The sequence below is a fragment of the Schistocerca gregaria genome, chromosome 8, assembly GCF_023897955.1.
Source record: "Schistocerca gregaria isolate iqSchGreg1 chromosome 8, iqSchGreg1.2, whole genome shotgun sequence".
Taxonomy (NCBI): domain Eukaryota; kingdom Metazoa; phylum Arthropoda; class Insecta; order Orthoptera; family Acrididae; genus Schistocerca; species Schistocerca gregaria.
In genome coordinates, this window is record NC_064927.1 from 356,104,280 (window position 1) to 356,128,643 (window position 24,364).

The 24,364-nt window shown below is 44.0% G+C and overlaps 1 protein-coding gene across 2 annotated transcripts in view; it reads right to left on the minus strand.

Annotated features, from left to right (window-relative positions):
- The window catches only part of LOC126284525 (putative fatty acyl-CoA reductase CG5065), a 327,562-nt gene that overhangs the window by 243,821 nt on the left and 59,377 nt on the right, over positions 1-24,364 (minus strand). The window contains exon 1 of one of the 2 annotated variants that reach the window (XM_049983520.1): positions 5,719-5,842. The exons of the other annotated variant lie outside the window; for it this stretch is intronic. The gene's annotated coding sequence lies outside the window, so the exon portion shown is untranslated. Of the gene's footprint in view, positions 1-5,718; positions 5,843-24,364 lie in introns of those variants that run through there. 2 annotated transcript variants of the gene reach the window in all.

Here is a 24,364-nt window from a genome sequence, read left to right on the forward strand (position 1 = left end):
TCAATTCCTGTCGCGCGGGATTAGCCGAGCGGTCTGGGGCGCTGCAGTCATGGACTGTGCGGCTGGTCCCGGCGGAGGTTCAAGTCCTCCCTCGGGCATGGGTGTGTATGTTTGTCTTTAGGATATTTTGGGTTAAGTAGCGTGTAAGTTTAGGGACTGATGACCTTAGCAGTTAAGTCCCATACGATTTCACACAGACACATCTCAATTTCCTTAACAAGGCTGATGTATGTATTCTTCCCCGTCATCCAAATGAACTGCTGCTCCGTTTCTGACGACTTTCACATCGGTAATGACGAGACCCCGCTCTGATCATCATAGCCTAAGGGCTTAGTGACCCTACAGCAGTAGAACAATGAGAAAATATTCCGTCCAGCCATAGTATCGTCAAATGTCGCGGTTTCGCATTTCGGGCCAAATATTTTCTAAAGGCAGCAAGTGGTGCAAGTCATTTTTCTCAGCGTTTCGTCAGCCATTTCTTGCTCCAGACACACCTGAAAAACAGCAATCTTTTTACCCTAAGACGGTGCATTCTGATGGCTGTATTGATTCTAGAAAGAACGAACCGTAGTCGCGGTTGTAGCATGATTTATGTTGGTCACATCAATAGGTACACCACGTTCCAGTTCAAAGTAGTGCGTGATGTTACGTCACAATGCAAGCACCGAGGCCTAGGCAAGCACGGAAAGCTAGAGCGGAGACAGACATCGCGGGCGGCCGCTGCGGTTTGTAGTTAACGTTATTAAATTCATTGACGATGACGGGGAGGACTGAGTGCGGGTTTTGACGGTAAAGGTGACGTAACGTGCTAGCAAAATGGTTCAAATGGCTCTGAGCACTATGGGACTCAACATCTCAGGTCATCAGTCCCCTAGAACTACTTAAACCTGACTAACCTAAGGACGTCACACACATCCATGCCCGAGGCAGGATTCGAACCTGCGACCGTAGTGGTCGCGCTTTTCCAGACTGAATTGACTAGAACCGCTCGGCCACTGCGGCCGGCTGCTAGCAAGAAATTGAGTTTAATAAGTCGATTATGTAGAAATTGTGGCAGGAAGGGACATAACGTAGGGATGAATGGATCTGGTGAATCTACCCCAAAGAAGAAGAAGAAGAAGAAGAAGAAGAAAAAGAACCTTCGTGCACAAATAATTATCACACTGACGATGTGGATAAATGTATTAGGCACCAGTTTACACCAGATTATAAATACAAGAAAATTTTAACTTTGTGTAAACTCCACAGATTTTGTCGCACAGCACAGGACTTCAAGAGCTGCAAAGAAGGACTTCTTGGACAAGAAGGTCATGATTCGAATTCCTAGAATTTAACAAAAATGGTACAAATGGCTCTGAGCACTATGGGACTCAACATCTTAGGTCATAAGTCCCCTAGAACTTAGAACTACTTAAACCTAACTAACCTAAGGACATCACACACACCCATGCCCGAGGCAGGATTCGAACCTGCGACCGTTGCAGCCCCGCGGTTCCGGACTGCAGCGCCAGAACCGCACGGCCACCGCGGCCGGCTAGAATTTAACAGGCGACATTCACTCAACCTGAAGGTTATTTGTATTTGTGCATTTTAACCAGATATGAAAACAGTCGTTGGTGCGTTTTTTTACCAGAGAAATAGATACGAGTCAAAGACGCTACAAGTATAATGGGAGGCAAGACTAATACAGCATCGCCCAGCACCAAAATACTTTGCTGTCACATTAGATGGAGCACTCATCTACGAAACATTCCATGAATACGAATGCTTGAAACAATACCATGCATGAACTGGCTGGCACTAGATGGGATGCACAACCCAGGACGGTAAGGACTACAGCTTGAGCCTTGTGTTACTCAGTTGCGGAGTGCGCATACTCTGGGAGGTATAACTCCGACCACGCCAAACAAGTGGAGGAGGAGGAGATTAGTGTTTAACGTCCAGTCGACAACGAGGTCATTAGAGACGGAGCGCAAGCTCGGGTGAGAGAAGGTTGGGAAAGGAAATCGGCCGTGCCCTTTCAAAGGAACCATCCCAGCATTTGCCTGAAGCGATTTAGGGAAATCACGGAAAACCTAAATTAGGACGGCCGGACACGGGATTGAACCGTGGTCCTCCCGAATGCGAGTCCAGTGTGCTAACCACTGCGCCACCTCGCTCGGTCCAAACAAGTGGATATACCGCTCAATGGAGATGAGGAGTAGAATGTGACAAGAAAAAAATGTCCAACTCCGAGATAGGAGTATACTACAATGGAAAATGAGAAAATGGTTCAAATGACTCTGAGCACTATGGGACTTAACATCTAAGGTATTCAGTCCCCTAGAACTTAGAACTACTTAAACCAAACTAACCGAAGGACATCACACACATCCATGCCGGAGGTAGGATTCGAACCTGCGACCGTAGCGGTTGCGCGGTTCCAGACTGAAGCGCCTAGAACCGCTCGGCCACAACGGCCGGGGGGGTGGGGGGAGAATCACCCTAGGGACATACAGAGTAGTGGAACATTTGAGACTCCTTGAACAGTCTATGTTCCGGAGTTGGAGAAGCATCGTTAATAAACGGCGATTATCAGACGAATCGGTGCTGTGAGATTGTGGACAAGAGCAGACAGTATCCATCTCTTAAAGTGTGAACTATGCCCAAGCACCTGAAGTGTTGAGAAAGACGTGAAGACTATCCCCAATGCGCTAGATGTGGCTAGCTTTTGGTCTAAGATTTCCTAGGTATATAATATGACATGTGACATGTTTGTTCATGCATAGATTGTAGTTTGTTGTTACTTACAATATTTTCATGCATCAAAGTAAGCTTGTACCCTTTTGCTCAAACAAATTTGTCACTAGCTCTTGTTAGAGAGTCAAATTATCTCAGTTTTCATCTCTGGAATTATATTTTTTTGCCAAAAAAGGAGTGAATTATTTGTCTATGGAATTTGGTTTAAGGTGGTATCAGAATGAACGAGTGCGGAAGAGACGGCATAGTACCAAATAAAGCAAAGTACATTAGATTTTTACGAACGACAAAATATTAGTATTAAAACGGATGGTGATTTATTTAGACGGGACGTGAATTCATAAATAATGAATATATAATTGCTGGCAAAGTGATAACGTGTCCGAGAAGTATTGTCAGCATACAGTGTAGGTCAAAGAGTAATTTCTATGGTACGCAGGACCTTAATGTACAGACGTGTAGCACCTGACAGCTCTCCACTTTATGTTAATATTTTCGGGACTGCGCCCGAGACTCGCTCGTGCACTGGCATAGCATTTGGCTATGATAAAACGAGTCATTCACAAAAAAAGAATGAACTTCACCGTTATTATCGAAATCACTTCAAAACACCGCTAACAAACACTTGTTTAGAGATCTGATGATGTCACTGTCATCGGAATTGTCCTCAGAACCATAAAAAGATTCATTCATGCAATCATCCGGATATTCATTCTCATTAGGAACATCTGAATCATCATCGTCAAAAACATCCGAAAATATTCAAGATTCATTCATTACCCCCCGTTTTCTGAATAGGGTCATCTCTAAACGCAGGAGAAACTTGAAGACGAAAGAAGTCACTATCTGAAATATCAAAATATAGTCGAAATGCGAAATACGCGAAAAGTACATGAAAGGCAGTCAAATTTTACAAATAAATACTGGTGTAAACACCGAAACAGGAGAAGCAGTTCAAATATATCACAGCAGATGGCATGCACGGAGAGCGTGTACAAAACACTAGTTATCTCGAATCCGTTCGTTACGGATGGCGTGAGAAACACGTGCAAACTCAGGACCTTTCGCAAAGTGCTAACTTCAGAGGAACTTGGTACTGGGTTACGCAACGGCAAATACATCATCGTTTCTTATTCCTGTTCTTAAGGGGAAGGAAATTCTCACCATTTACGGATAAAAAACGGGCCACGTGCTACCAACGAAACGAAACAACTGTTAATACTGAACTCGATAGTTAATGGAAAGATTAACTTTGCACGAAAATTTATGTGTTTATATTCGTGAAAGTAATGTGTACAAATAATATTTTTTATCAAACTGCACTAAGTTCATGTCCTACATGTACCGTAGCCACAATTTAATTTTGTCTCATTTTCTGAATCATGTACATTGTCCGAAGCCATTTGAAATAAAATAAAACGGTAAAAAAGTACAGGATCGTGCGCTATTTCTACGTCCCCTACATGTTGTTTGAGCAAAACCACAATGGTGCTGCCACCCTTATCGGGTCATCGATTCGCTTTGCCGTGTAACACTTTGTAAACACTAAGATGAAATAGTGAGCTTCGAATCTTCAATAAAATGTGCTAGTGTAGATTTAGGAAAAAGAAAAAAGAGTGAGGTACGAGCAATAATGGCGCCCTGAGGGTTCCGTTGACAGTGGATACAGCCAGAGAGTCAGGAAACTCGACGATTTTTACATGTCAGAAACTTTGATAGTGGCAAGATACCGGTCCCAAGAATTCGAGTTATCAAAATTTGATATTGCACTAATTTAGAAACGAAACGTTTTTACAACACGAAGGGACCATAGATCTTGGTGTGTGGTATAAATTTCAGCTTGATGCGTCTACTCGTTCCTGAGAACAGAAGTCTTAACAGACGGGCACGAGTAGACAGTCGGATAAAAAAATGTTTCTCGTGTGATATAATTACATATTAACACTTTTCGGATTTTTTCCTTCATCTGCATGTGAGACCTTTTTGCTTGCCAAATTTCAAGATTGTAGGGTTAATGGGAAGTACTTTACGTGTTTTGTTGAACGCGTTTGCGAGTATCAAAAGGTGTGACATGAATGGCCGTATCTTATATTTGCATTTCTCTTACAAACTTCAGTTGATTACATCGGCAAGGCCCCGAAGTACTTAGTGTGTGAAGTAGATATCGAGAGGTTGAAAGGTTTATTAGCCCCTGACCTAGGTTTCAAAATTTTGTAAAAATATCTTTTCAGAACTAGTGGGCCTTGTTACATCACATACCACTACTTATGAAGAAGATATTATTACAAATATCGAAACCAAGGTCAAGGGCTAATAAACCTTTCCTTTAATTTACATCTATGGTCACAATCTTTTCTGTTTAACAGATTACCGGTTTCGGTCTTTAATGACCCTCATCAGATCTCGGTACTGATTTCCTGCTTCAGTTTACAGAGTCTTTTGACTCTGTCGTAAGCCAGACATGGCACTAGTTTCACAAGCTGCGAAAAAACACAGTGACAGAGTCAAAAGGCACTGTAAACCGAAGCAGCAAATCAGTACCGAGATCTGATGATGGTGATTAAAGACCGAAACCGGTAATCTGTTAAACAGAAAAGATTGTGACTATAGACGTAAATTAAACTTATTACATATACGGGTCACTGTGTTTTTTCGCGACGATGTCGCAGCTTGTGTAATAAACCTTTATTTGCAACTGGTTGGCTGATTTTTCAACTTCTTCAGACTTACACAGTTGCTGTTTCGCAGCCATGTTTAATATTTTGACATAAATATCAGCTTGACAAACCTATTCTTTTATGAGTGAAAAGGTTTTTTAACAGTCCGACAGACAGATAGACCGACGGACAACGAGGTGATACTATTAGGGTTCTGTTTTCACCGAGTGAGGTACGGAACTTTAAAAAGACATGGAAGAGAAGTCGGCCGACATGGAGACAGAAGACGGTGGGAACCAAGAGACACGCGAGCGCGGCTTACCTGCGGGTCGGGTCACGTGTTGCGGGCCGCAGCCGACGGGAGGCACGCAGGCGATTGTTGAGGCAGGACGCGCTGCGGGCTGCCTGCGGGAGCACAAGTGCGTCGCCGACTGTCGGCCGCGAAGCGCCGTCAGCCGCTGCCGGGGCCCGAGAGGTGGGGGCGGGGGTGGGGGGAGGGGTAGGAAGGTGGTGCCGGGGAGGGGGCGGCCGCGCGACGCCCGAGGTCAGAGCGCGGTCCCGCTTACCCCGGAGGATCTGCCTCGCTGCTTTCTCAGCACCAATTACCAAACACTCGACGCCACAGGACAACAGTCTGATGTGACAGACCGCTGTTGTTTTGATTTCTCTTCCCGTTTGCTCTCGACTCTTGTCGATCTATTGAGGATTCCACTGGCGCAATTACTCGTCAAACGTACGTTCCGTGTGACTTGTCCCCACATCTGGCTCTGAAATTTTTACAATATTTTTGCAGAAAAATTTACGCTTTGTAGAACAAAGAATCCTTGAACATATTCTCACCTCGAATATAATAACCTTTCTTGAGACCGAGAAGCTTATGTGTACGGATCAGCTTGGTTTTATACGAGGCCTGTCCAAAAAGTAAGTTACGATTGATCGCGAAATGGAAACCACGGTCAATATCAGAAATGTTTTATTTGTAACAGTTAGCTACGCCTTCCGGATACTTCTCTACGTATTCGCCGTTCTGACTTACACATTTGTCGTATCGTTGTACCAACTTTTCAATAGCCTCATCATAGAAGGCAGCCGCCAGTGCTTTCCGCCAATTCTCCACGCTGGCCTACAGCTCGTTGTCTGTGCCAAAATGTTGTCTTCATAGACAGCGGTTCATGTGACCAGAGATGAAACTCAGAGGGAGACAATAACGGCCTATATTGTGTGTAATCAAACATTTCCAATTGAAAACGACGCAGGAGCATCTTCATTGCCCCTGCAGAATGCGGCTGAGAATTATCTCGAAGAAGAAACAGCACGACAGATATGTAATGTTGACTGCATAGCTTCAGGCGAAATTTTTCACCAGGCCCTCGTACTTGGCGGGAGACACTATTTTCTAGACATCTTTAAGCGCTCACTGTGAGCTCAGAAATGAGAAGAGCGATGTGATGCTATCTGCGGTCATACTAGAGACACTGCCCAACACATCTCTGCAAAGTTTTATCGGATTTTCATAGTCGTTCCCATTTTGTGACCGATCGGAACTTACTTTGTGGACGCCCCTCGTATCTCTACATCTGCATACATACTCCGCAATCCACCATACGGTGCGCGGCGGAGGGTACCTCGTACCACAACTAGCATCTTCTCTCCCTGTTCCACTCCCAAACAGAACGAGGGAAAAATGACTGCCTATATACCGCTGTACGAGACCTAATCTGCCTTATCTTATCTTTGTAGTCTTTCCGCTAAATGTAAGTTGGCGGCAGTAAAATTGTACTGCAGTCAGCCTCAAATGCTGGTTCTCTAAATTTCCTCAGTAGCGATTCACGAAAAGAACGCCTCCTTTCCTCTAGAGACTCCCACCCGAGTTTCTGAAGCATTTCCGCAACACTCTCGTGATGATCAAACCTACCAGTAACACATCGAGCAGCCCGCCTCTGAATTACTTCTAGGTCCTCCCTTAATCCGACCTGATAGGGATCCCAAACGCTCGAGCAGTACTCAAGAATAGGTCGTATTAGTGTTTTATAAGCGGTCTCCTTTACAGATGGACCACATCTTCCCAGAATTCTACCAATGAACCGAAGACGACTATCCGCCTTTCCCACAACTGCCATTACATGCTTGTACCACTTCATATCGCTCTGCAATCTTACGCTCAAATATTTAATCGACGTGCCTGTGGCAAGCGCTACACTACTAATGGAGTATTCAAACATTACGGGATTCTTTTTCTTATTCATGTGCATTAATTTACATTTATTTATATTTAGAGTTAGCTGCCATTCTTTACACCAATCACGAATACTGTCCAAGACATATTGTATCCTCCTATAGTCATTCAACGACGACACGTTTACGTACACCACAGCATCATCAGCAAACAGCTGCACATTGCTATCCACTCTATCCAAAAGATCATTTATGTAGATAGAAAGCAACAACGGACCTACCACACTTTCCTGGGGCACTCCAGATGATGCCCTCACCTCCGATGAACACACACTATCGACGTACTGGGTTCTATTACTTAGGAAGTCTTCGAGCCACTCACATACTTGGGAACCAATCCCATATGCCCGTACCTTAGTTAGGAGTCTGCAGGGGGGTACCGAGTCAAACGCTTTCCGGAAGTCAAGGAATATTGCATCCGTCTGATACCCCTCATCCATGGTTCACAAGACATCATGTGAAAAAAGGGCGAGTTGCGTTTCGCAGTAGCAATGCTTTCTAAAGCCGTGCTGATGCATGGACAGCAACTTCTCTGTCTCAAGGAAATTCATTATATTCGAACTGAGAATATGTTCGTGAATCCTGCAACAAACCGATGTTACGGATATTGGCCTGCAATTTTGAGGATCTATCCTTCTACCCTTCTTATATGCAGGCGTCACCTACGCCTTTTTTACGTTGGGCAAGAGATTCGGGATAAATACAAGTTAAGTAAGGTGCATTGCAGTATAGTACTCTCTGTAAAACCGAATTGGAATCCCATCAGGACCTGGCGATTTATTTATTTTTTAACCCATTCAGCTGCTTCACAACCCCAGGTATGTCTATCACTATGTGCGAAACTCAGGCTGCCCTTTTCTCACGTGATATACCACGGGCTATGGATGAAGGCCAGCAGGCAGATTCCATATTTCTCGATTTCCTTGTACCGTTTGACACTGTGCCCCATTGCAGGCTGTTAAAGAAGGTATCAGCATATGGAACAGATTCGCAGATATGTGAGTGGCTCGAAGACTTCTTGGATTATAGAACCCAGTATGTTTTCCTCGAGTGTTCGTCAGAGACAAGGGCAACGTCAGGAGTGCCCCAGGGAAGTGTGATAGGACCGCTGTTATTCTCTGTGTACATAAATGATTTGGCGGTCCGCCCCTGGCAGCTAAATGGTCAGCGCGACGGAATGTCTTACCTAACGGCCCGGGTTCGATTCCCGGGTGGGTCGGAGATTTTCTCCGCTCAGGGACTGAGTGTTGCGTTGTCCTTATCATCATCATTTCATCCCCATCGACACGCAAGTCGCCGAAGTGGCGTCAAATCGAAAGACTTGCACCAGCGGAACGGTCTACCCGACGGGAGGCCATAGCCACACGATATATCCATTTCCAATGATTCGGCGGACAGGGTGGCCAGCAATCTGCGGTTGTTTGCTGATGGTGCTGTGACGTACGGTAAGGTGTCGAAGTTGAGTGACTGTAGGAGGAGACAAGATGACTTAGACGAAATTTCTAGTTTGCTAGCTCTAAAAGTGGGAAAATGTAAGTTAATGCGGATGAGTGCGGAAAACAAACCTACAATGTTCGGACACAGCATCAATAGTGTCCTGCTTGACACAATCACATTGTTTAAATATCTGGGCGTAACGTTGCAAAGCGGTATGGAATGGAACGAGCATGTGAGGTTTGTGGTAGGAAAAGCGAATGATCGGTTTATTGCGAGAATTCTATGAGATTGTGGTTGATCTGTAAAGGAGACCGCATATAGGACGCTATTCTTGAGTACTCCTCGAGTGTATGGAATCCGTTCAGGGGCGGATTAAAGGAAGACATCGAAACAATTCAGATGTGGTCTGCTAGGTTTGTTATGGGTGGGTTCGAACATCACGCAAGTGTTACGGAGATGCTTCGGGATTTCAAATGGGTGTCTTGGAGGGAAGGCGTCGTAACATTCGAAGAACAGCCATGAGGAAATTTAGTGAATCTGCATCTGAAGTGGCTACAGAACGATTCATTTGACTGCAACATAAATTGGGCATAAGGACCACGTATATAAGATACCAGAAATTAGGGCTCATGCTGAGGCATATAGATAGTCGTTTTTCTCTCGTTCTGTTTGCGAGTGGAACAGAAAAGGAATGACTAGTCGGAGTACGGGGTACCTTCCACCTTGCACCGTAACGAGGATAGCGGAGTATTGATGTAGATGTAAAGCTGTTTGGAGAGTGACTAATTCCCTTAATTTTTAACAAAATATGTTGAGGGAGATCTGGAACATAATTCAAGTTATCGTAAATGAGAGATCTTTTTTGATCGAGAATAACTCACTGACTGTTCGGCAGGGTTTCGCTTTTGGTCCACTCCTATCTTTACTCACTGCGCTTGTAGCTAATATACGGGATGAACTAGCTCCACCGACAAAGTTTCGGGGGTTGTTTAGCGATGTTTACTAAATACTTTGGTGCAAGCGATTGATGGTCTCCGTTGACACGTTACTGAATACTTGCGTCTCGTTTGACTTTTTCCCCAAACTCCTCTTTGTATTTATACAATGTTCTGATCTGTAAATATCTGCAAAACAGGGCAAATGTCGGCTGTGTGACAGTGTGTTTTGTTTGGTTCCATTCACCTGAGGTACTCCATGTTGACAACAGTAACGCCCACTTTACTCTTCGTTGTTTGCATTCTAGAGTGCTCGGTGCTGTCTAGATTTTGTTTCTCCGGCAGTGTTAGCTCTACGCTAGCGTGAGACAACGCGGTATGGGCAGGTTTACTGATGGAGTTAGCTGATATGAATCTCGTATACGGTTTCAATGAATAGAATGGAAGTCCGACAGAACTACGTCATGCAGAACTGCTCCCGCAGTGCCGGAAACTACGTCACAATGTTCATTTGTCTTTCGTCTGAAAGTTGTTGTACAGGGTTACGATGAAGTCCAGCTAACATTTAAAAAAAATCATAACTTGGAAACTATTAGATAGAGAATTGTGTTTTGCTTTAAAACCTTTGGCAACTCTCAAAGTTTTTTGTTTTCCTACCACCTTTCATGCAGGTTTGTCAAGTTTGTCATGGAGTGCATCTAAATAAGGGGCAATGTGTCATTTGGTACGCAGAATACAGATCTGTGACAACGGTACTACGGAATAATCGACGCTAGCAGAGGAATGTACCACCGGCAAAAACAATCGTAATGAGGTGGTTCGAAAGCTTTAAACAGACAGGGAAAATCAAGATGAGCCCATCATGCCTTCGCACTTTTCCATGTCAAGCCATTAAACTTCTGTTTACGTGGTTACGTCAAGGAAGATGTATGTATAACTCCAGTCAGTGACGATGCTATCCTTCAAACACGAATCAATGAAGCGATCAAAACAGCTGTGCTACAATGGTGACCTGTACATGGGCAAAACGCTAATATCACCTTGGTGTTCTACAGCCGACGAATCGAGTATGCGTTGAAACTCTGGCAAAACAGAAAAAAAATAATTGGGAGCTACTAAATGCTTCATAACACAGCTCGACTCTATCTCTGATAGCTTCCTAGTTACGAGTTTTTGAAACTATAGAGAGACTTCATGGACATCCTAGATTACTCAGTGTTTTGTAATTCTTGGTGATTGCATATTACAAGCTTTTTTACTGTTATGAAGAAATTTTAACAGACAAAACTGTATTTGGGGTAACAAACTGAATAAATCACGATTGCATTTTCACTCTTGAACGAGTCACCGGGTACAAGGGGTGTCTTACCTCAAAATAAACAGAGAATATCGCTAAACATCCATTTGCCGGTGGATTTTGGATTCCTCCTGTATCCTGTACCTGCGAATCACTGTGAAAGGTATGGCACAGTGCGCTTACTGTTGTACCAGCGAAAAAGGTTTCTTCCCCTTTCATTCACATACTGAGCTTGGCAAGAACGATTGCTTGTACGTCTCTCTGCCAGATTTTATTTGCCTGATGACGTCTGCATGATCTCTCTGAGCTAGAAAGGCGGCTGAAGAGTACACTATCTGGTCCATGTACCCGGACAACTGTTAGTGGACAATAATATGAGGTAAGTCCATCATACGCCTTTTTTGAGGTTAATTTCAGTGACGTGTCTGAATGTCTGTGGAGCAGTAGCAGTCCTTTGTTCCTCAAGAATCGAACTCAGAGATGCAGTGATGTGGAATGCTGGGGTCTAAAGTCGACTTTGTAATTCATCCCGTATATGAAATGGTTCAAATGGCTCTGAGCACTATGGGACTTAACATCTGAGGTCATCAGCCCCTAGAACTTAGAACTACTTAAACCTAACTAACCTAAGGACATCACATACATCCATGCCCGAGACAGGATTCGAACTTGCGACCGTAGCAGCAGCGCGGTTCAGGATTGAAGCGCCTAGAACCGTTCGGCCACAAAGACCGTCCCCGAAGATGACCAGCACGTTCATTTCAGGAGTGCTGCTGTCCACAAATAAGTATTTCACAGATACTGTGAACGAACTGCAGTTTTGCAGTGTTCTACAAATAAATCGCAAATTGTCATTTACTTTATGTTCAACTGATCCTATGTCACTGTTCCACTCCGTATTGTTAGGCATTGTTACTTCCAAGTATTTGTAACAAGTAACTGACTCTAGTCTTGACTCACTATTATTTGAAAGAAATAACTTTCCTACGGTGGCTGTTTTTCGTTTTTATTTATTTTTTAATTTATGTTCTACGACGTTTTGATTGTGTAGCAATTTTCAAGAACATTTTAGTGTGTGATACATCTGATTACTAACCATCACGATACAGGGTACATACTTATTACTCGATACATTATATTTTGTTTATGTTAGCTTTCATTTACGTAAATACGCAAATGGAAATTAAAAACAGCTAATGTAGGAAACTTATTTCTTTGAAGTAGTTAATCGCAGCTGTGATCTATGTAGAAAGTGAATTATTTGAAGGACTGCCTCTCCGGACTTTGGGCAAACCATGTACTACTCATGAAATTATACGACTGTAACCCATACCATATGTAGTTAACGGGTTAAACAACGTGCTTTAAAAGATTCACACAGCCGAAACGTTCTAAGTACACAAACTAAAAATAAAATCAAAATGGAAAAGTCCAACACATGAAAACTACATTTTTCAAGAAGTTTATTACAGTTGTGGACCATGTTGCAACTAAACTAAAATTTTCATCGGACAGAACCAACAAGTTAGGAAAACAAAGTATGATCTTTCCTTCTCCTGAATCGGAGGCCGGTGTCTCAACAAATGCTCTGCCTCATTCAGTTACGGCAACAATACAATGCTATTGTGCTAGTACATACGTGGTGAGAGGTAGTTTGATACCTCTGTTCAGTTACACACTTGCAGATGATTTTAGGACCAATACCGTGCTGCCATGCCCATTTACGTTTTCATGACTACCATTCTGCCTGTCTGAAAATCAGAGCCGCATTCCATAATGATGAGTGGAATGTTTAGATCAGAAAAATTGGTATTATGCACTATCTTGGATGCGTGAATTGTCTGTTAAAAGCTTTACATTTTGGAAGTATGTTATAAAGAGATAAGGTGTTTTAATTATCTCTTTTTGTACCACGTCCTACATCGTGTAATCGCTAAGCATGTTCTATGTTTTGGCTGCCTTTCTAAATATATGTATTTTAGTTATGTCTTTCATCCTCTCGTTCAAATTATTATACAGTTTTGATTGCCTACAGAAAATGTTGTTAATTTTTTCGTTTCATTCTGTGACATATTTACTAATTTTTTTTATGTGCACACGAGATTATTAGTATAACCCAGGCGGCACAATAACAATGCCCAAGTCTTCAAATTTTTCTTTACAATTAACCAAACTACCAACTTAAGTTACTATTATCATTGCCCTTTTCGACAGCTTGAAAACTGTATCATAGAAAGAATGCCATACTTAAGAACTGAGCGTAGGTAAGAATAGCATGTCACCACTGAGCACTGCCTGTTTCGCACTGATGGTCCAGTCCTAGCAGAAATAGGTTGTTGATTACGAGTTTCTTGACGTACAGATGAGTGATTATGCAATGACCTTCAGAAAAATCCTGATGGATGATGACCGCCCCCTACCAAAGTTAATATAATACAGATGATTCGATCTAAGGTCCATTATTACTTTTCGTTTATACTGACATACTACAAGCATAAGTATTAAGACGGAGGACAAGAGTGGCTGAAAGATGATTTTAAAGGCTATTTTTCCTCTTTATCGAAACAGCAATTTTCAAAGCATAATTGTAAATCATTTATTCCTTTTTCTAACTTCTTCGTTTCAATGGGTACTACACTCACAATGAGTATATCAGATGATGAAAAGACAGTCATCAGAACAGAATTCTTCATATGTATGGTTGACGTAAAGTTTCTGACTTCTCCAAGGTTGCGTAACTGCACAGTGAGAAATCCAAGCCTCTCTACAGTGTGTCAAAGTAAGATGACCATTAACATTGTTCGTGATTACCTCTCCGTTCGTCGATCTCTTTGATGCTATACGGGAGAAGCAGGATAAGTAACCGCACCTGGGCTTATCCCCTCTCTTCTTGTCAACCCACACCCATCCATAACGACACGAACACGCAAGTACAGAGTCAGTGATTGACTGCTGACTGCTGTCATGTCTGTAATTCCAAAGTCTGTTCAACCACGCTCTGTTTTTAAAACTGTGTCGCACAGACAATTAGGCTGAGTGCAACTCAAGTGTATTCAATTAACAGGGTGTACCCTGCACTTGAGAATGGCTAAACAGAAGAATCAATAGTGAGCGATATGAACTAAAAGGAACGGTGCTCGCCTCGCGTTTCAATAAAAGAAATCAATGACAACGGCCAGGTTATCATCAATTAGTAGGCTGGAATAAGGAATGACGGCTGTCAACATAGAAGCTCCAGCATTTGATGATAATGTTTTTTTCCGTATTCTTCATATTAATCTATCCAATAATAACAGAGGAAAGCTTATCGTAAGTCCATTGTATGGTTTATCTCGTGCCGTGACGTATTTCTTATGCGTGACAGACTACTTTTCCTGCCTAACGGTCAGTAATTTGGAATTGGAACCTGGTGAACCGCAGGGATACCCAGGCATTCAGCACAGTGCACGTCCTACCCTTCAGGTAAGCAAAAGGCAAAGGCTGCGTGCCGAACAGCCTGACCTTGGAAGTGCAGGAGCGATGGCATCCGGTGTGTCGTTTTCACGTCGTCTGGCCGATCCCACCGGCGTTTTGCATTCACTGCGGCTGCCAACCGCGCGTGAACGGAAAGATGGAAAGACGTTCGTCTAGCCGAGACCAAAAACCTGAGCTACTTCGTCACCGTATATCTTTAGCAGCTCACTAAAGCGACCTTTTCTAATAGTGTAGAACGACTGATCACTAACATAAAGCGGAATCAGATACGTAGCTTTTACCTTGTAATTTTAATTTTGGTCAAGTAAAATTCTCAGAATTTTATACCAGTCCACATACTTCAATACACCGTCACTCCAAAATTTTTCGAGGCTGGGTTAATAGAAAATGGGGACGTTTTCACAAAAGTGAAGAACTAAAGAAAATTAGGAAATGTGTTTTATTGAATTGTGTGAAAAGTACACGTTGATGATGTCTTATAAAAGTATATTCACAAATAAACTGTAGATACATAATACAACGGTAAAAAAGATCTGTATCAGCCTTCAGTACATTACTGGACATTAAAATTGCTACACCACGAAGATGACGTGCTACAGACGCGAAATTTAACCGACAGGAAGAAGCTATGATACGCAAATGATTAACTTTTCAGAGCATTCAGACAAGGTTGGCGCCAGGGGCGATACGTAGAGCGTGCTGACATGAGGAAAGTTTCCACCTGATTTCTCATACAAAAACAGCAGTTGACCGGCGTTGCCTGGTAAAACATTGTTGTGATGCCTCGTGTAAGGAGGAGAAATGCGTACCATCATGATTCCAACTTTGATAGAGGTCGGATTGTAGCCTATCGCGATTGCGGTTTATCTTATCGCGACATTACTGCTCGCGTTGGTCGAGATCCAATGACTGTTAGCAGAATATGGAATCTGTGGGGTCAGGAGGGTAATACAGAATGCCGTTCTGGATCCCAACGGCCTCGTATCAATAGCAGTCGAGATGACAGGCATCTTATCCGCATGGCGGTAACGGATCGTGCAGCCACGTCTCGATCCCCGAGACAACAGATCGGGACGTTTGCAAGACAACAACCATCTGCATGAACAGTTCGACGACGTTTGCAGCAGCATGGGCTATCATCTCGGAGACCATGGCTGCGGTTTCCCTTTCCGCTGCATCACAGACAGGAGCGCCTGCGATGGTGTACTCAACGACGAACCTGGGTGCAGGAATGGCAAAACGTCATTTTTTCGAATGAACCCAGGTTCTGTTTACAGCATCATGATGGTCGCATCGGTGTTTGGCGACATCGCGGTGAACGAACATTGGAAGCGTGTATTCGTCGTCGCCATACTGGCGTATTACTCGCAGTGATGGTATGGAGTGCCATTAGTTACACGTCTCAGTCACCTCTTGTTCGCATTGACGGCACTTTGAACAGTGGACGTTACATTTCAGATGTGTTACGACCCGTGGCTCTACCCTTCATTCGATCCCTGCGAAACCCTACATTTCAGCACTATAATGCACGACCGCATGTTGCAGGTCCTGTGCGGGCCTTTCTGGATGCAGAAAATGTTCGACTGCTGCCCTGACCAGCACTTTCTCCAGATCTCTCACCAAATGAAAACGTCTGGTCAATGGTGGCCGACCAATTGGCTCGTCACAGTACGCCAGTCACTATTCTTGATGAACTGTGGTACCGTGTTCAAGCTGCGTGGGCGGCTGTACATGTACACGCCAACGAAGCTCTGTTTGACTCAATGCGCAGGCGTATCAAGGCCATTATTACGGCCAGAGGTGGTTGTTCTGGGTACTGATTTCTCTGGATCTATGCACCCAAATTGCGTGAAAATGTAATCACATGTCAGTTCCAATATAATATATTTGCCCAATGAATACCTTTTTATGATCTGCATTTCTTCTTGGTGTAGCAATTTTAATGGCCAGTAGTCTAACAAGAAAATGTGTAAAAATCATGAATTTTCACCAAAACAAAATATTTACAATTTAATTCATTGCAACACTCTAAGGATTTCGCATGGAACTCTCGGCTTTAGTTTGTTTACATTATCAGCATTTTTGACACTCAAAACATTTCCAGATTTTATTACAGCTGATCGATCAGTTTCTTTGGAAATACTTTACTTTTCTTCACTGAAAAGTTATCAGAAAGTATGTTTCATCGACTTTGCAGGTGGCACTATCATTCCTTTTTTATTTTTGAATAGTAACTTCTTCTTTCATTAACCTTGAAATTGTACACCTGCCAATCTTTGCCCAGACCCGCACAGGTACCATGGCAGCTTAGATCCTCATGATAGTGTGATGGTAAGATTATGGTTTCAATTTTTTCTCAATTTATTTTCAATGATATCAAGTAGAAGGCATGCAACTGTGACCCCTGGCTGGGAAGTGGTGATCTACTTAATCGAAAACTAACAACAATATGTGCCACAAACAGCGGTTATTCACATTTGTCAAAACTCATTTCTGTAGACGTTGAGTTAAAAAAAATGCACAATTTTGTGTGCATTATTAAATAGACAAACAGTAAATTTTGATGAAATCCGTGTACTGTAGTGGATTCGTCTGGTTTAAAAGAAAATGAATACTTATGTAACTCATTTTTGCAAATTTTATAATTTACACACTACTTAACCTAAATTATCCTAGGGACAAAAACACACGCCCATGCCCGAGGGAGGACTCGAACCTCTGCCGGTACCAGCCGCAAATTTTATAGTTGTTCAGTTTTGTGAAAATGGAGAATCGAGAAACTTAAGACGATGGTTCTAATTTTTCATATGTTCTACTTGGTCTCCCCACACTTCAATGTAACGCTCAGAACGTTTATAGAACCACGTGAAACGGCCAGAAAAGTCCGTCTTTGCGATGTTGTTCATCTCATGCGCCACACTGGCTTGAATGTCGGTTATGTTTTCAAAGCGTTGACCCTTCGCATGAATTTCTGCTCTCTGTCCTTTTCTGGTAGATTCGTCTTGATAACACCAAGCCTCGTAGCCCGTGATGATTTTTGTAGAAAATAATTATCTGTGTTTTACATTTCAATCGGTACGCCGCAGTTGTCCTCAGTCGTTGGTTTGGTTCGGGAGCCAAAGTGTGCGGGACAAACTTTGCACACACTTTTCTTTTCTTCAAACCATTCTAGCGAATGTCTTAAACACTTGTGTTAGAGATTTTACTCCATTGTGATTTGTGATACAACAACTTTGACACGCTACGGTCGTATGTCCACTACATAACACTGCCTGCTCACAACTAACTGGTCGAATGCACATACGTTGCTTACAGTCGTCAAAGCTGACAACACAGTTACTGCGCTGACGTCGCTTATACACTGAGGTTCCAAAAGTTATTGAATGCTGATATGCACTTGTACTGATGCCGTTAGTATTGGGCACAGAAGGTATGAAAGGGCAGTGCATTGGCGGAGCTGTCATTCGTACTCAGGTGCTTCGTGTGAAAAGTTTTCGTCGTGATTATGGCCGCACGACGGGAATTAATAAACTTCGAACGCGGGATAGTAGTTGGAGCTAGACGCATGGGACATTCCATTTCGGAAATCATTAGGGTCTTCAATTTTCCGAGATCAACAGTAACAATAATGTGCCGAGATTACCCAATTTCAGGATTTATCTATCACCTGGGCAACGCAGTGGCCGACGGCCTTAACGAAACGACCGAGAGCAGCGCTGTAGCGCCCTTTGCGTAGAGCTGTCAGTGTTAACAGACAAGCAACACTGCGTGAAATAACCGCAGAAATCAATGTGGGACGTACGACGAAGGTGTCCGTTAGGACAGTGGCGCGAAACAAAGCGTTAAAAGGCCAGGGCAGCAGACGAGCGACGTGAGTGCCTTTCCTGACAGCACGACATCACCTGCAGCTCGTGACCATACGGACTGCACCTTAGGCAACTGGAAAACCGTGGTCTGGTGAGATGAGTCCCAAACTCAGCTGGTATGACCTGATGGTAGGGTTCGAGCTTGGCGTAGACCTCTAGAAGTCTTCGACCCAAGTTGTCATCAAAGTAATGTGCAAGCTGGTGGTGGCTCCATATTGGTGCAGGCTGCGTTTACGTGGAATGGCTTGGGTACTCTGGTCCAACTGAATCGATAATTCACTCGAAATGGTTATGTTCGGCTAAATGGAGACTGTTTGCACCCATTCATGGACCTCATGTTCCCAAAACACACTGGAGTTCTTATGGATGACAATGCTCCGTGTCACTGCACCACAATTGTTCAGGGTTGGTTTGAAGAACATTCTGGATGATTTGAGCGAATGATTTGATCAGTTTGTTCACTAAATCTTGCGCCGGCAACACTTTCGCACTTATGGACGGCTATAGAGGCAGCATGGTTCAGCATTTCTGCATAGAATTTCCAACGACTTCTTGCGTCCATGCCACGTCGAGTAGTTGCACTACACAGGGAAAGGCATTGGTAGGTATCCCATGATTTTGTTTCACCTAAGTGTACGCCACTGCTGGCCGGAGTGGTAGTGCGGTTCTAGGCGCTACAGTCTGGAACCGCGAGACCGCTACGGTCGCAGGTTCGAATCCTGCCTCGGGCATGGATGTGTGAGATGTTCTTAGGTTATTTAGGTTTAAGTAGTTCTAATCTCTAGGGGACTGATGACCTCAGAAGTTGAGTCCCATAGTATTCAGAGCCATTTGCACCATTTGTACGCCACGACTAAAATCAGTCTCTGAACTTTTTGAATGGCTAGTGTAGGTGCTGTGATGTACATCTGATACGTTTCACAGAGCATTTTGTTTATAAATCCGGTGTTAAAAGCTATTTTTACTGTTCATGTACACACACGCCATAGTGGGGTGATGGTGGTGGGTTGGAGGGGGTGTGGGGAGGGTTGGGGAGTTCACAGCACTCCTCTAAGCAACGCCAATACGTGGTGGAAGACCCTATGCTCAGATGCAGACTTCAAACCGCCCTGGCATACCCACAAAGAGACGGCCCAAATCGTCGCACTCTGCTCGTTTCTGTGTAAGTCGCGCAGAGCTCACAGTCGTTGTCGATGTCCAAAGCAGCCCGTTTCAATCACTCCCCCACATGTTCAAAAAAAAAAAAAATTAAAGAAATGAATTCAAATGTGTGTGAAATCTTATGGGACTTAACTGCTAAGGTCATCAGTCCCTAAGCTTACACACTACTTAAGCTAAATTATACTAAGGACAAACACACATACCCATGCCCGAGGGATGACTCGACCCTCCGCCGGGACCAGCTGCACAGTCCATGACTGCATCGCCCCAGACCGCTCGTCTAATCCCGCGCGGCTCCCACATGCTCCATTAGGTTGATGTCCGAGGGACAGACGGGATACTGGTGATCCTCGCGTGCTGAAGGAACGCGTTCATGAGAACGGCACGACGAGCACGCGGGTTTCTGTCATCAAGATGAAATTTTCACCAAAGTGTTGGCGACACGGACCCAGTACTGGTTGGAAAAGCCCGACGCTGCACCTTAGAGCAGTGAACTTGCCCTCAGAAAGCAAGTGAGGCGTTTGATGATACTTGATTGTCTCCAAACACGTTGTCTGCCATTGTCAAGGTACAAACAGATCCGAGTTTCGTCCGTAATCAACAGGTGACGCAAATCCTGGGGCGTCCACTCCTTATGATTTCTTGCCTATCTGTTATGTGGAGTCCATGGTATTGTGGAGTACGACGTGGTGCTCGACATGGTCGTCGGGAAAGAAGATTAACATTATGCAATCGTTTACTAGCAGTTTGGTGCATTGCACGACGTCCTGTAGCCACTCAGAACGCCAAATTCACGCCTGGAGCACTCAGCCGTCTGTTCCTTTGACTCAAAAGTTGTAAACACCGATCATCAAGTGCACCTGTCGAACGTTAGCGGTGTATGCGATTTAAGTCCTAAACCTCAACTGTCAGTTGGAACCGACTCCATGCCCTCACCACAGCATACGGACTCCGGTGCACGCGTCGATCAATTTCCGTGTTTGACAAGCCTTCTGCGCGTAACGTGATGATGTAGGCCGTACCATTTGTCGCGACTGACCTTCGTGGTATGATGGATGTTCACTCTGTTGTTCCACAGACGTCGCTAATGCGTATCTATTCGTGTTTTACTTTCACCTGCAACGTTGCAATCCATTCGAGTGCAGCGTTCTACCCGTATGTAGCGCTCGTGGTAACTGTGTGTATGTTTACAAACAACGTCAGGAGCGACCTTCTCATCGATCAGGAACAGCCACAATAGCAGCACACCTGCACGACACGTCCGGCTGATGCAACACTATTGTTGACCTGTGTGTATGATAACTGTAACTACACTACTGGCCATTAACATTGCTACACCAAGAAGAAATGCAGATGATAAACGGGTATTCATCGGTCAAATATATTATATTAGAACTGACATGTGATTATATTTTCACGCAATTTGGGTGCATAGATCCTGAGAAATCAGTACCCAGAACGACTTGCCGTAATAATGGCCTTGATACGCCTGGGTATTGAGTCAAACAGAGCTTGGATGGCGTGTACAGGTACAGCTGCCCATGAAGCTTCAACACGATACCACAGTTCATCAAGTGTAGTGACTGGCATTTTGTGACGAGCCAGTTGTTCGGCCACCATTGACCAGACGTTTTCAATTGGTGAGAGATCTGGAGAATGTGCTAGCCAGGGCAGCAGTCGAGCATTGTCTGTATCCAGAAAGGCTCGTACAGGACCTTCAACATGCGGTCGTGCATTATCCTGCTGAAATGTAGGGTTTCGCAGGGATCGAATGAAGGGTAGAGCCACAGGTCGTAACACATCTGACTGTAACGTTCACTGTTCAAAGTGGCGTCAATGCGAACACGAGATGACCGAGACGTGTAACCAGTGGCACCCCATACCATTACGAATACACGCTTCCAATGTGCGTTCGCCGCGATGTCGCCAAACACGGCTGCCACCAACATGATGCTGTAAGCAGAACCTGGATTCATCGGAAAAAATGACGTTTTGCCATTCGTGCACACAGGTTCGTCGTTGAGTACACCATCGCAGGCGCTCCTGTCTGTGATGCAGCGTCAAGGGTAACCGCAGCCATGGTCTCCGAGCTGATAGTCCGTGCTGTTGCAAATGCCGTCGAACTGTTCGTGCAGATGGTTATTCTCTTGCAGACGTCCAGATACATAGACCCAGGGATCGAGACGTGGCTGCACGATCCGTTACAGCCCTGCGGATAAGATGCCTGTCATCTCGACTGCTAGTGATACGAGGCCGTTGGGATCCAGTACGGCGTTCCGTATTACCCTCCTGAACCCATCGATTACATATTCTGCTAACAGTCATTGGATCTCGACCAACGCGAGCAGCAATGTCGCGATAAGATAAACCGCAATCGCGATAGGCTACAATCCGACCTCTATCAAAGTTGGAAACATGGTAGTACGCATTTCTCCTCCTTACGCGAGGCATCACAACAATGTTTTACCAGGCAACGCCGGTCAACTGTTGTTTGTGTATGAGAAATCGGTTGGAAAAGTTCCTCATGTCAGCACGTTGTAGGTGTCGCCACCGGCGCCAACCTTGTGTGAATGCTCTGAAAAGCTAATCATTTGGATATCACAGCATCTTCTTCCTGTCGAATAAATTTCGCGTCTGTAGCACGTCATCTTCTTGGTGTAACAATTGTAATGTCCAATAGTGTAAGAAAATTCTTTATCATCTTCATACTGGGCCTATCAGCAACAATAAATATAATAATAAAGGCAACATTGCTTGGCTAAGGCTATAATTATGTTTCAGCCTTATGTTGGTTGTATTATACACCATTAGTGTCAGCTTACAAAGCCGTTTACAAATGTAAGCATACCTAAGTATTCCCGCGGCACAGTACCGTAGCACGCTGAAAGAGAAGCAAACATAAGGTTTGTTTCAATCTGTCTGTTCCCTCAGACACGCATGCAACAGGCACTGTAAAATAAACTTTGTACCATGTGCCTGGAAGTGCAAAACTTTGATAATAATGACGATGAACACGTTGTTATTTCACTCTTGATATTATGGAAATGCAAATAACGTTGCGAGCGTTAAGAGACGTGGGCAGTGGGGCATATGGAGGTGAGGATCGGTTCGGGGAGCGTGCGAGGATTGTCGAAGTGATTAAAGTGACAGCTCGCGATAAGCGGAAAATCCTGGTTCGGGTCTCGGTCCGGCACAAATTGCCGTGTATCATTAACAGATGATGTTTCTATACTTCGTACAGTTGATGTCACATAATTTAGCCCATTGATGACTGGAGATGGGCTGTGCTAATTGGTTGTTGCTCCTCTACCAGCGTGCTACGGTAGTCTAGCGCGGGGATTTCTGTGTATACCAGAAATACTGACAGAATATAATTACGTAACGTCATTTTTGTCAAGATGATAGTTAAAATTTGATGATTTTCTCTCGTAGGAAGTACGGTTGAAAAGCAGATCAAACAAAGAACAAATGGAAAATAGGGAATGAATCTCTTTTCTGCTTTACATGTGATATATGGTTCAAATGGCTCGCAGCACTATAGGACGTAACTTCTAAGGTCATCAGTCCCCTAGAACTTAGAACTACTTGAACCTAAGGACATCACACACATCCATGCCCGACGCAGGATTCGAACCTGTGATATATGCTTTAGCTTTGTATGTTCTCGGCACTCAGTTACCCCTCTCTTTGCATGATTCCACTCGCGATTACTAGTGAACTGCCAGCTTAACTTTGTGTTCTGCCTTACGGCAGGTCTTGTCATGGGGGAAGCCTCGTCAGAGATGTCCACCGCATGAACGTCTAGGGAAGTGATTCCAGTGGTGGTTTCCCTTTGCTTTCCACTGATGATGTTGAAATGATAATGGGGACAACACAACACCCAGGCCCTGAGCGGAGAAAATTTCCGACCCAGTCGGAATCGAACCCGGGCCCCTTGGCGAGTGAAATGTCATCGTTCTTCATCTGCAGTACTTCTAAAAAATCATAAAATATTTTATTTGTGCTGATCACGATAAAACATTACGACTGATTACGTTGTAAAATAATGTATTACTGGAATTAAGACAAAAAATATAAAATTATTTTAATAAAAGTTTTAGAAATACAGGGTCAGCACCAAGTCTTGCCCTGATTATAACAATTTATTACAGAATATCCGTTTGACATAATAATTTACATTCGATGCCGTTACATAGATTAGTGTTACCAGTTTTATTTAAGACCACTTACGTTAGTAAACCTCAACGTGTGCTCCCTTGATAGCACGGAGAATGTCGAGGCGATATTCCAGTGTTTCGTAACATGTGTTCCGTCACAGCACCCACAGCAGCTTGTATCCTAGCCTTCAGTTCGTCGATATCAGCAACTGGTGTGATGAAGACTCTGTCTTTGATATATCCCCAGAAAAAAAAGTCAAGGGGTGTCATGTCTGGAGAGCGGTGTTGGACCGTTCCTTCCAATCCACCGATTCGGAAATGTTTCATCCACAAATCATGCACTATCAAAGCCCAGTGGTGGGAGAGGGGGTGGGGGGGGGGGGAGGGGGGGCGGGGGGGGGAGGTG